The following is a 12,900-nucleotide window of genomic DNA, read 5'->3' on the forward strand; positions in this document are numbered from 1 at the left end:
TTCAATACTGATTTAGGATTTTAGGAATGTCTCAATTATTTCCTTTTTGTGTGGTTATCTTTCATACATTTTTTTCCATCCCATTCTTATGCATTTCTTTATTTTTCTTTTGTTTGATTATGTTCTGTGCAATTTCTTTCTCATTTGTATTGTAAAGGATATTTTTTTGGGTTACTTACATAATTATGTAGTAATTAAGATATTTTTGTATCAAAGTTATTGAACAAAACTTAAGATGGAGTTTTTATGAGCAAATTACTTGTATTTTGTAGTTGGGCGTGAAAAAATTGATTTGGATTTTGATGTATAGCTAAGGATCAAATTTTGTTAACGAATCAAATTAATTTAATAATTTAAAAACTATTAATCAAATAAATTCAGTACAAAAGGCCTCTGATTTTTACTTCGCTTTAGGTCACCTAAATGGTTGGGCCGCCACTGCATAGCCTTAGTCACGGCCTTAGTGTGGCCGGCTAAGACAAGGGACGGCCCCAATCACGGCCTAGGGAAATTCGTGTGATCTAAAACCTATTCAAGACACAACATAACAAAGAGCAAACGGCCAAAGACCTGTAACAATAGCTTTCTAGTGGTCATATATATGCATATAGGTGAAAGGCACACTAACGCCTAAGTGATAGCACATTTTTTTTTGTCTTTCACCCACCATAACATATAGCCAAATTGTTTGTTATTAAGTTTATTTTATTTTTTCTTTATAAGAACAATTTGATTGTAATTGATACTTTCATGGGTACTGCATTTTCAGTTTGGAGACAGCATTTTCAGCTGGAACGGAATACAAAAAGGCTCATAAGAAATACGGAAAGGCGGAGGAGGAAATGAAAAAGGCTAAGATAGTATACGAAAAGACGGAGATAGAAACAGAGAAGACAAAGATGGAAATGGAGAAGGCGGAGATTGAAATGGATAAGGCATCGCTAGAAATCAAAAAGGCGCAAGCACGAATGAGAATAATGAGAATGGCGCATATAAAAAATTCGACGGTGGAATTGGAAAAGGTAAAGATAGATATAGAGAAAGCGAATATAACAATGCAGAAGGTGTATACAATATCGAAAAATACGATGAAAAAAATGGAAAAGTTGGAGGCAGAAAAGGAAATGTTTGAGATCGAAATATAAATATTGGAAAAAGAAAGGAAAATAGCGGGAAAGAAATAGAAATAGCGAAACACGAACATAATATAGCGATGCTGGAAAACACCTCAAAACCTCTTAGAGATGACGGTGCATCAATATGGTTTGGGTCCAAACCACATGGTAACACCGTGGCCACCCCATGTGGGTAAGGTATATGGTTTCATTCCATGGCAAATGTTTGTCATATAAAATTGATTCATTTTTGACATTTATTTTACTTAGAAGAGCTAAAAAACAAACAAAAAGTTTTAAACTACTTGTGAGCATGTGTTGCTAGTTATTTATGGTTTGTGGGTACTTAGGTGTAGAAATTATGTGGCGATGCAATATTGGACGGTGCATTGGTTGTAACCATGAGTGGCCCTTCCCCCCTTATCATCGAGTTAATCAACTTTGTTTTGTAAACAGTTAGTTTTGGTTGACGCTTGTTAAATTTGATAAATAATTGGTCGCTAAAGCAGTCACAAATTAAGGGTGTTGCTAAATGTATCCTCATCCTATTCATTTTTTCTAAACACACTCTCTCCCTCAAATTTTACGTTAATATGATTTAAACTTTTTTATTATTTTATTTTTGTCATTTTGTCATCTTTTATTATCATTATTATTTTTAAAAACATTTTTGTATTTTATTTAAAAGTATTTTTTCTATTTATATTTTTATGTATATTAAAAAGCATTTTTTAAACAAAACCTTTTTTTTCTTATTTAAAAAAAAACGTTTTTTTCTTGTTTAAAAGAAAATACTTCTTTTTCTATACATGTTTTAATCCTTTTTAAGAGTTTTTATTTTTAATTAAGAGATAGTTTACATTCTTTTATAAAAATTCATATTGTATTTTTTTAAATAAAAGGGTTAAATAACATACAACTTGATAAATAAATTTGGCTATTTTCTAAGTAACATTAATATTATGTGCCAGAACCTAACAAAAAAATTGTTTTGAAACATTTCATAAAAAAAATAAAAAACTAGCTAGAGAAAGTATACGCTTTTAATACATGTAAGAAATAAATAAACTTTTAATAAGATTTTAAAGAAAAATAATAATAAAATCAATAATAAAAATATATAAAAAGACTGTAAAATAAAAATAAAAAATTCATATTTTTTTATTTGATATTTTAAGGGAATTATAAAATAATATAAGACGGACAGCATGCCAATTACACATGTTAAAGGAAATGAAAATTCATATGAGTGTATGTTTAGCAAGAAGAGGTACGTTTAGCCTGACCCCAAATTAAATATTTTCAACCATCAAACGTTCATAAAGTTTGATTATTCAAGGACCCTTTTATCACCACATGTAAGTTTGTCAACAAATTAACATGTACAAACCTCTATTGATGTTCATTTAAATTTCTACATAACGGAATCATCCTTTTATGTCGAGCAAACTTTCATTAAAAGGTAACTTGTTTGGGTAATTAATAAAAAATAATGACGTGGCAGCTGGCTTTTCGGTAAATTTTAACCACGTTGACCTTTTTTAAGAAGGACTGTCACTAAAAATTCTTTTGAAATTGTGATCGACTTCTATTGCCTAAAACAATGTGGTTGCCAACAGTGTAGAGTTAGGATTTTTTTCCTGTTGTTTCGCTAAATTTTGGTTCTTGGATTTTTAAAAAGCCGGCGTAAAAATTTCGGGTCGGGCCAACAATATACTTTGGGGTTTTCTAGTGTTTAATTGTGTAAGCCCTCAAACTCGGGAGGTCCTACTATTGGTCATTCATAAGGAAATAGTCGAACTAGAATTAAATTTATAACCGTAGCAGCAGAAATAGTCATTCAATCCGGAATTAAAAACATAATCAAACAACCCAAATAAAGGAAATAAACAAAATTCTAGTCTTCATACAGGTAACTATACGAGCAGCCAAGAGATCCTCGTTCCATTATCTAACCTGAACATAAAATAAATCTAATATATATGCAAAATTCATCAACGCTAAGTGAATTTTAGTTTATAAATTGCAACTGAAACATAATCGGTTAGCGAAACTTGTTGGAGGAATTCTCTTTCAATGTAACAAATGTAAGAATCGTTCATGTATTCATCACACATCCTATTACGCAAATCCGTTTTCACATTCTTCATTGAAGAAAAACATCTTTCAACACTTGTTGCAATCGGGAAAACTATTGATAACTTTATTAAACGATATACTAACGGATAATCAATGTGTAATCTTGTTTTCGCAATCATTTTGGCAAGATCACCTAAGCACTCAAGTGGGCAAACCACTTATCTTCTTTCACGTTAGTAATGTAGTGGCCAAGTTCATATACAAGCTTCTCCTTTTCATCAAGAGCCAGATTCAAGGCACAACAACAAATCTGACACAACTTGGGTAACCTTAACACCAGAGAGGGTCTCTTCCTCTTCATCGTCTTGTGCCGAAACCCGTGTGTAGTTAATTAACGTCTCAAATGGATGGGCGTTATCCTAAAAGTTAAAAAACGTAACAAGTTTCCAAATAAAGGCTATTGAGACATAAAAGTGCTTCTTTTGTTTCTTAAGAAGTTTTTTTAAATCATTATATTGTAAAATTATTCGTGTTAAATTGAATTTAAATAAGCATTCAAATAAATTTTAAAATGATTTTTTTTAATTATTTTATCTCCTTATATTATCCAACCAAAAGTGAAAAGAAAAAAAAAACCAATGGACTATTATGCAATGCACTTATTAAGTCTAATTTACTAAAGTGGCCGATTTGCCATAACCTTAATTTTATAAAATAGTTCAAAAAGTAACTGGTTATTCAAGTTAGGGGTGTGAACGGTTCGGTTCGGTTATTAGCATTAACCCAACCTAACCGATCGGTTATCGGTTCGGTTCGGTTAATTTCGGTTAATAACCAGTATCAAACTTAGGCTAAAATTTTGCTTAAAAATACATGAAATGAATGCATAACTACATGAAATAAAGGTTTAAACATATGAAATTGAGATATTAATACATGCTTTGGAGATATAAATACATAAAAATGATAGTTTTAAACTATTAATGCATATAATACATGAAATAGAAGGAAAAAGACTTGAAAATATTAAAAAATGAAGAGTTCGGTTCGGTTCGGTTAATTCGGTTTTCGGTTATATCGGTTCAGTTTCGTCGGTTTTCGATTCGGTTTCGGTTAACGATTCGGTTGTTGCTCACCCCTAATTCAAGTATCTTTTTAATTCCTTTGGATCAACAGATTGTTGTTACCGGTTTTTAGTTGCAGTTATTACTTGGATCCATCCGGAAAGTGAACATCTCGGTTTGTTATAGCTATTTGTTTAAACCTCTTTCAAGCTCATGTATAATAAATGTGATGAAAAACATGATAGGTGATAATAGTTTAAACTTTCAATCTGCCATGAAAAATTATGTGTTCATTGTTTTTATTAATAAATGATATTTCTACATACAGCATCACAATGTCTATCCGGATCAGAACAATGCTTACGCGCGGGCCGCTCACTCATCATATCGCTGCTGTTCACACACTCGTGTCCCGGAAACCACTCCCTAGGCAAGTTATTATCTATATTGTTTCATTACTTTACTACATCTTACTCAAAAACAACCCGCTCAATGATCTAAATTTTTAACATCTTTTTCCAACACTAATTTAAAGCTTTCTTAATCTTTGCTCACAACTTCTCGAATCCCAATCGTCTCGCCAGCATCGGTGCTCACAAGACTTTTCTAAAGCCTCACCTCCACAACCGGACATTCTTGCTCACCCCATACAAGTTTTGCACAACATCACAAAATTGCACATTCAGCTCACAACCACATTAAGTTTTCTTGTTTATTGATTAAAGAAGCATATATGCACGCCCTATCCTCTTTATATGATTCGTGAGCCTTAATTAGGGATGAGCGTGTACATGCACCGGTACCGAAAATGTCGGTTCCGATTTTCTGAAATCCTTGGTACCGGCGATGAAATGCTCGGTTCGGTACCGAGATAGAAAACTCAAAGCTTGGAACCGACTCGGTATCGGTACCATTTTAGGTCATCCCTAGTTTTAATCTGCAAAGCTTTCAAAACTTTAACCAAAGCTTTCCGTTTGTATTTTCGGTGATGCCAATTCTTCAAATTTTATTAACACAATAACGCAAACGAATTCTAACAAGTAGGATGCATAATTACATTCTAAAAACAAATTACTGCAAAAGTTAATTACCTTTTTAAAACAAATTGCCACAATAGTTGGCTTCATTTCACTGTTTTGACCGCAAAGTGTTGTGTTTTGGAGACAATATATTATGTCTCAACTCTGAACCAAAATATCGTGTTTTGATGATGTATTCTCTACTAGTTTGACCAGAAAATAAGGGGGACGTCATTTGCAACTCACAAACCTTTGAGGATGCCCCTCAAACGATCATGATAGGAATCACATTTATGGTCTTCAAAAGAGTTTGTTGAAAGCAAAATCCTTTGAAAATGTTGCCCAGGTTTCCTTTTCAAAAGAGTAAATATTTCGAACGCCTTGCCATTTTCAGTATCTATCTTTTTCTTAATGAATACACGCTGCCTGGAATAAACAATTCCACTTGGGACAAACTCACTCTCATCCTTCTTTTAGGTGTTAGACTGAGGCACCTCACTTGTAAAATCTGTTTTGCAAGGAACAACTGTTAGGAATCAAACAATATTTCAAAATATTTTAATCAATTACATAGAATTATTCAACAATATAATTTAAAACTTAATGGGCTGTGTTCCCGGGTTAGTGGCTCAACCCAAAATGCGTGTGAAACATATGGTTGTAATCGAGCTAGCTCGGGCGCAAGTTCGAACTTAAACGAGCTGACTCGGGCTCGGCACGCTTACTTCATTAAACTGAAAAACCGAACTCAAGCTCTGCTCGTTTTTAGCTCGATATATGTCAAAAAACAAATATATGATATTTTAACATACATTTTATATAAGACTTATAATAAAGTTATATTTTGTTCTGTTTATAACGTTTCAAATATCAAAGTGGTATATTATATGTTATTTTTACTTTCTTCTTATTTTGGCATATGTGTGCGCTCAACTTTAAGATTTAATCTAAACAAACAAATGAGCCGGGCCAGCCCGTTTAGTTTTGAGCTTTTCTCGAACTTTTATCGAGCAAACCACGAACTTTTTAATAACCCTAGCGAAATAAGAAAATCTGATAAGAACTTTTTTGAGCATACCCTTAGATTCGGGCTCGCTTCCAAACCTTAAAAAATCAACTAGCTCCCCAGCTTCATTTTTAAGAGAAGAGATGACGAGCTCTGCCTTCTCGAGAATATATATAATATTGCCCATGTCTTCTTTCTCCAATATGCTTTTCATGTAAATATTAAATTCCACCAAATATTATCATAATAATGATTGACTTGTATACTCTGTCATTATCAAGTGTTAGATGCTATTTACCAGTCGGTCAACATAATCTCGTTTCTCAACCTCGTGATATTAGCAATACTAAGCCTCAGGACGATGTCATCCTGCATGTCAAGAAATAAACATGGATGACTATTCAAAATTTAATTTAATAAATGTCAACATGATCTTGCAACATATTATCCTGGCAATGATTTTGGACGAGTTTTTAAACTTTTGCTTTAGGTAACCATCCTTTTATGTCGGAATATTCCCATTTAAAAAGTAATCGATAATTAGTAAAAAAAAATGATGACATGGCAGGTGGCCATTTTATGATGATGTATGACATGGCATCCTGAAACAACAATCTATTAAAATGGATATGCAGTTAGCCAACTTAGCCCTATAGCAATCCTAATGTAAACATCAGTAAGCTTGCTTCACACACTATGACATCTTGAAACTCACAAACATTTGAATGCAACTTAGCCACTAAGATAAGGCCGAGCTCGGCTATTTCTATCTCTATTTTGAATGTCTCGGCTCGGAACGTTTACCATTTATTAATGATTTTTTTTGTATTATTTTCAATTAAAATTTTATATACAACATATTATTTAGTTACTTTTTCATAACATAAAGAAACTATAATTTGTTTTGCATATTTAACCAGGGATGACAATGAAACCCGAACCTGATGAGAATACTTGAAACCCGAAACAAATTCCTGTCTCATTAGGGAATGGGACTGGGTTAGGACGGGTTTGGGATTTGTAATATTCCCGTCTACCCGATCCAACTACCTTATGATATGGCGCCATTTTACCCGATTATATAACCGATTAACCTGATATAATAATTCTTAATTTATTTTGTTAGTATACCTTAAAACTTATTACAATCAATATAAAGTATTATATTTCTATACACAAGAAATAAGTTATATATAACTTGAAAACAATAAGCTAGATGGTCTTCTGGGTGAAAACTTCAGATGTAGTTCTAGGTTCTGTTTGTGTAGCATGAATTTAATTTTTCATTCATTCACTTTACCAAACTACTAGCATATGTAATTTTTCAATAAATTAATTGCATATGTAATTTTTCAATAAATCAATTCTAAAACAGTATGAGGATGGTTTTTCTTTTTTCTTTTTTCCTTTTGATGTATATATGACAATATGCTACCCAGTATATACACTAACGGGATACCGGAAACCCGTGGTCATGTCACCACACTAATGGGATACCCAATGGCTAATAACCCATCAAATTCCCTACAGGTTTGGGACGTACTTTAATAATCAGGCATGAGTTTAGAAATACCTAAACCCGGCCTATTGTCACCACCATTTTAACTATTGCAGCACATAAGTTCAAACGAAACCTTCATATACCAACCTGCATGCAAAGTGTGGTTACATAATCTGTGCAGTTCTCGACGAGTGTTGTTGAAACGCAAGGTGGCGTTCCATACCCAAAGGCTGTAACTATATGTGGGTTAAAACCTAACTCTTCTTTTGTTTTTTGTTGGATCATTATCGCCAGCACCTAGGCAATCCCACAACCCAGTGAATGTCCGGTCAGCCTCACCTTAAATCCCTATTACAAGAAAGATCACAAATCTGCTTAGAAGTGAGTCACTTTGTGTTGTATGTAATCTTTAAAGGGTCAATGAATAAATTTTAATGAAAACCTTTATAAATAAGATATAGGTTAATGCGTTGAATTTCTTTTAATGGCTAAACCACAAAATCCATCTAACATGCTTACTACACGACTTGAACCCTTACTTCAAAGGTAGGGTTCTCGTATTTCACACCCGGATATCATGGGCTAAATGATCATTGGTCAAATGTGTGATACCGATTCTAGAATTGCATTCAAATGCTTAAAATCTATCAAGTGTCTTTATCATTAGAAAAACTAATATGTTATGTAATAGTAGAAAAATACGGATGTCATAAGTTTACATGAGTAAAACATGTTAATTCAACACAAAGATTTACACAAGTTGGTGAATAGTGGTTAAAGATAGGTTGAAATAAATTATAAATCAAAGGAATCAATTTATAAAAGTTACACAAACCACCCTAGTGATTCAGGTTGTGTGATTCAAAAAGAGCTACCGAATCGTGTGACACAACCCAAGTAAAAGACATGGAATTCACCAACAAAAATTAACAGCTTCAAGTCTGACTAGCATGAAATGAAAAGAATAGAAATAGACAAATTCTATGAAATTTGTTGAATGGTCAAACCACGTCTCCTTGTTCATAGAAAGCATATAAAATATAATATGTAAACCACTAAATAGCCAAGTCATAATAGCAAACTATCCAAAAATGAAACATATAATGAAACATGTGATTGATAGATCCCAGAATATAAATTGAACCATTGTACTAAAAAAAGAAGAAATTAACAACCTCATTCTCCTTAAGGTAGTGTCTAAGGGATCCCATCTCATGATTTAAAAACCAGCCGGCAGCCTGGACAATCCCAAAATGAGGGCCCAAAGAGTTGGGACTCTATTCTCACTCGCAACTGCTATGTCGGTAATGAAATCTGAGAATGTACGCGTCCCTCTAAACCCGACGATGATAAGCTTGTTGTACGCATCAATCTCGATAAAGTAAGCGGATCAGAATGGGCCCGAACATGGCACTAGTTTGACAATCTGAATGTCACTGGGCATACCATCTTGGGCCTCATAGTTTGGATTGTTGTAGTATGCCCATATTGCCAACTCAAGATTGTATATCATCCCCTCAACTTACACATATTTAAAAAAAACAATTAGCAACACCAACATACAACATAAAGAGCTCAAGTCATATTAGTAGCAACAGAGGAAACTAACTTGCACATATTCTATCACAATCATATAACTATTAACAAAAACTTAAATGACAACTAAAACACCAAAGCCAACCCTATTTGGAGTTTGGACTAAATTTTAGTAAACTAAAAGTACACAATTAAACTTAGGAACACAAAATATAATTTTTTTTACATATGTTAAGTAGCAACACTAACATAAACCACTTGAAGAGTTTGAATCCGATGGGAAACATATTAGCAGCAACAGACAAAAACTTAACTGGTCAAGTTTACATACTTAAAACAACACCATCGGTTGTTTTAAAAACCGGTTATACCACACGCAGACAATATTTTGGGTGCCCTTTTTTTTAAATACAGTTTTAGCATCGAACCACTGATTTTTGATATTTTGTATTGCCTATATATCTTAAAAATGGCTTTTAACCTAACCGATAAAATTGAAAACGAGTAAACCACACATGTCGCTTGTTCATCGGAGCACATAAGTTGCATCCTCGTTGCTTGTCTCATCATGATAAATAACGTTTTTCATCAGATACGAAAAATAACCAAATACGCCATATAATATTATAAAATATTGTTTAAATGACTTGAGAAATGAAGAGGATAATATATCAAAGAAATTATAAAAGGTAGAATGCGAGGAGACCAAATAAGTTACCCTTAGAATTCTAACCAAATACAATAAAACAATATTAATGTATTTTAAAGTTAAGGAGTTTTGTACATACCTATACATATTTCTAATTTCCGAGACCACATATTCCAACAAACCCTCCAATAACGATCCGTCAACATTTTCCACAAAATAGCACGCCCAAAATAATTGTAAAATAGGGAGGTCACCATTTCCCTCAAAAATTATAATCACAATGCCTAAACCTGCCATGTACAAAATAACATGATCAAACTCTAACCTTACATAAAAGTTTTAAAGTAAGATAAGGCAACACTAGGGCTGTTTAAAACCGGATATCCAAACTTTCGAATATCCGAACCTTTCGGATAGTGAAAATCATTATCCGAATCCGTCCCACTTCGGATATCCGAACCTCGGATATCCGAATATCCGAAAGAGAAACAATAACAAAAAAAAACATATATTATCTTAAGAATTCAAGTTCCAAATCTAATAATCAAACACACAACAACCAAATAACAAGTTTCAAAATCAAACAAACCAAAAATACAACCACCAAACATATAATAATTTAACAAAGGAATTAACAAACTTGAAAGGGAGTGATGGAGACGGCCGATGGCCGGAGACGACGGTGGCTGGCGAGACGGATGATGGTGGCTGACTGGCTGGAGACGACGGTGGCAGGCGAGACGGGCGATGGTGGCTGAATGGATGGAGACGACGGTGGCTGGGACTGTCCGATGGTGGCTGCCGGCTGGCAAGTGGCGACGGTGGTGCTGCCTGGACGATGTGTGAAAGAGAAGAGAAAGGTGTTGCTTGTTATGTTAATGTCTAGGGTTTTGTTATTATGTGTATTGTGTAATATAAAATAAAATTAAAAAATACCGGATAGTTCGTATATCCGAAAAATCTGAAGACTGCTATCCGAATCCGAATTTTCGGATATCCGAATATCCGTACAGTTCGGATACGAATAGTCGGATACAAATTCGGATAGTTTTGAATAGCCCTAGGCAACAGTATAGGCAACACTATAGTTTTAATGTTTTATTACTAAAAATAATATTCTGTTTCATGCTTCAAACTTCCAAAACATATTGTATCTATGTCTTTTTAACAACCGAACATCGTTGTTTTCGTTCTATGTTGGATTTAATCTTACAAAACGTAAGATTTGCTATTCCATATTAAAAGTTTAAAATTTATTATTTATGTTCTCATAGTTTCATTATTATTGCAATTTTCATCCATCTCGCTAACGTATTTTGGACTGGTATAACAAATCACAAAGACGGAAATTGTATTGAAAATGAAACTATACGGACAAAAAATAGCAAATTTGAATAGATTACATGGACAAAATCCACATTTCTCTCATTGGTCTCTAGATGAGTATTTATATTACATTTATTTATTAAACGAGCTGTGAAAAAATAATTCATGGTAGCAGTATATGTCATGCCGTCGTGGTGCCTCTGGAAATCAACCAAATGTTTATGTACAGTTAGGCTTTTATGAGCCCTTGTCAACAAGCCCAAAAAGTATAGTTAGTTTGTTTTTCTAAGCCAGTAAGACTCTGGGCATCAAATATCATTATCAATTTATCAGTATGGAGCCATCTCATTCTCATGACTCATGGGCCATGGCATGATATATCAATTGTCAATACGGATAGAACATCTTTTATCGAATACCAGTAAGTCAGTAACATACCTAATTAATTTCAACCAAAACCAAACGGTACTAGTACCATTATTCGCTAATTCATGTTTCAGGTATTGGTACATGGTACCATTCGGTTTTTACGTTTTCGGCTTTTTTCGATGGTACATGTACCAACTGCAACTGAACCGGGAAAATGGTACAATATTCACTAAATGGTTTTATCTTTTGGTATCAATTTTTTTGGGTATAGTACAAATCTTATCCCTTATTATCAATAAAACAAATATTTCATGTGAAGCCCATAAAACAAAAAAAAAAGGAAAAGACCACCGTCCATATAAAGTTATAAAAATATTTCTATATCCAAATCTTAAAGTTAGTTACCAAAAAAACACACACACACAAACCAACAATAATCATCGCTAACATGGCCGGATTAAAATATACAAAAGACCTGATATTTAGAGCACATAAATAAATGTCCTCCATGATCATGGTTCCTTTGCTTCGGTTCATCTTTTCAAAGATTTTTCCATGTATTTGCAAGTCCTTCAAATTGACAATTTTGAGACAAAAGATATATTAGGAGCCACTTCAAAATAACAAAACAAAATTTAGACTTAGGGGGTGTTAAAACTCAACTTTTCATTTCAATAAGTTAATAAGTTACAAAAGTGTAACTTATTAACTTATCACTCTCACATCAAAAGCAAACTCAAACACTTTATTACTTTTCAGTAAGTTATAAGTTACAAATGGACTAAAGTAATCAATCCCAAACACCCCCTAAAACGTTCCTTCGTAGAAGAAAAATAACCAAGTTATAATGGTAAACTATCCAAAACCATAATTACCTAATTCGCGGTTTGAGTACGCAATTCACTAAAGGTAACATATTCAGTACGGATGGGGTAGGCTCATTTCGGTATGAACCGGTACGGTGTACCATGTTGTTCAGTTCGATATACCCAAATCAAAAAAATAGTTGTTTATAATTTATATATAATTGTATTTATCATGTTAATTCTATACTTTTTATGTATTGTTGAAAAGTAATGTTACAATATTATGTTCTTAGTTGAGATCCTCTATTTTAATGTCTCAGTTTCTTATAATGTTTTATGTTTGTCTTGTGTTTTGCATATGGCTGGACGGTTGTGGGCTCATTTTACTCCATTGGGTTGTGGCCTGGAAGAAAGTTCCTAGTGATGGGCT

The 12,900-nt window shown here is 33.2% G+C and overlaps 1 long non-coding RNA gene across 1 annotated transcript; it reads right to left on the reverse strand.

Moving 5' to 3' along the window:
• Positions 1-6,576: 6,576 nt before the first annotated feature.
• On the reverse strand, positions 6,577-10,228 carry LOC143603122 (uncharacterized). The gene is made up of 3 exons (XR_013147993.1): positions 10,115-10,228; positions 7,932-8,132; positions 6,577-6,652 (listed from the first exon to the last, which is right to left on the reverse strand). It is a non-coding gene; the product is annotated as an uncharacterized LOC143603122 (long non-coding RNA).
• Between the last annotated feature and the right edge of the window lie 2,672 nt (positions 10,229-12,900).

The sequence above is a fragment of the Bidens hawaiensis genome, unplaced genomic scaffold (assembly GCF_021521415.1).
Source record: "Bidens hawaiensis isolate Kalapana, Puna unplaced genomic scaffold, B.hawaiensis_p1.1 tig00001961_1, whole genome shotgun sequence".
Classification (NCBI taxonomy): Eukaryota; Viridiplantae; Streptophyta; class Magnoliopsida; order Asterales; family Asteraceae; genus Bidens; species Bidens hawaiensis.